Source organism: Coenobita brevimanus, chromosome 68 (genome assembly GCF_032717465.1).
Source record: "Coenobita brevimanus isolate Jiangsu-jjx chromosome 68, ASM3271746v2, whole genome shotgun sequence".
In the NCBI taxonomy this organism is placed as follows: Eukaryota; Metazoa; Arthropoda; class Malacostraca; order Decapoda; family Coenobitidae; genus Coenobita; species Coenobita brevimanus.
Genome location: NC_137021.1, coordinates 44,267,479 through 44,268,780, shown reverse-complemented (window position 1 = coordinate 44,268,780; position 1,302 = coordinate 44,267,479). Strand labels below are relative to the sequence as shown.

Here is a 1,302-nt window from a genome sequence, read left to right as displayed (position 1 = left end):
ATATTAATATCAGTATTATTATTTTACAAAAAGCGGAGATGGAGGCAGCGTTGATTCATTACGTTTTAACTAATTTTGTTAAAAATATTTTCAAATTTCGTCGGGGGAGAGAGAGAGAGAGAGAGAGAGAGAGAGAATAATAATAATAATAATAATAATAATTAGCCATCTCACCGGCCAGTTCGCCTCTCTCTCTCTCTCTCTCTCGGGGGGGCGCGGTAGCACAGTGGTAGTGCGCCGGACTCGTAATCGGGGGATTGCGAGTTCGAGCCTCGCCCGGGCTGCCGTGCCGGGAGTGGTAGCTCGCTCCTGTAACCCTCGCGGGGCTATATAGTCCAATACAGGGCTTAACTCGGGGGAACTCCATTTCTCCCATTTCTCTCTCTCTCTCCGACGAAATTTAAAAATATTTTTCTGAACAAAATCAGTTAATTCTTAATGAACCAACGCTAAAAATAATCCCTGCTTCCATCACAGCATTCTGTAAAATAATAATAATAATAATAATAATAATAATATTTCCATCCTTAGGAAATATATACCGAACCAGTATACTGTCTCTCTCTCTCTCTGGTTAATTAATATATTTTTCATATCCAAAACCAGCTACTATCTAATGGACCAGCGTTTCCCTACCCCCATCCCCTTGTTACAAAAATGCCTGTTATATCCCTACCCCCTGAAAATACATATCGTGACAAATATACCCCCATGTATGTGTGTCCACTTGGCTGCCTGGCATATGCCATTCTCTCTCTCTCTCTCTCTCTCATAAATATTACTCCTGTCGTCATACATCCCATACAAATACAATATTCTCACTTCCAGCGTGAAAAATGCACCCCCTGGCTCTACCCCGTGATATATATACCTCTGCCTTCTCTTGTGACATATGTACCCCCAGCTTCCTCCACTCGTGACATATGTACCCCCAGCTTCCTCCACTCGTGACATATGTACCCCCAGCTTCCTCCACTCGTGACATATGTACCCCAGCTTCCTCCACTCGTGACATATGTACCCCCAGCTTCCTCCACTCGTGACATATGTACCCCCAGCTTCCTCCACTCGTGACATATGTACCCCCAGCTTCCTCCACTCGTGACATATGTACCCCCAGCTTCCTCCACTCGTGACATATGTACCCCCAGCTTCCTCCACTCGTGACATATGTACCCCCAGCTTCCTCCACTCGTGACATATGTACCCCCAGCTTCCTCCACTCGTGACATATGTACCCCCAGCTTCCACTCGTGACATATGTACCCCCAGCTTCCTCCACTCGTGACATATGTACCCCCA

At 45.6% G+C, this 1,302-nt stretch overlaps 1 non-coding gene across 1 annotated transcript; it reads left to right on the top strand.

Annotated features, from left to right (window-relative positions):
• Positions 1 to 212: 212 nt before the first annotated feature.
• On the top strand, positions 213 to 284 carry TRNAT-CGU (transfer RNA threonine (anticodon CGU)). The gene has a single exon. It is a non-coding gene; the product is annotated as a tRNA-Thr (tRNA).
• The last annotated feature ends 1,018 nt before the right edge of the window (positions 285 to 1,302 follow it).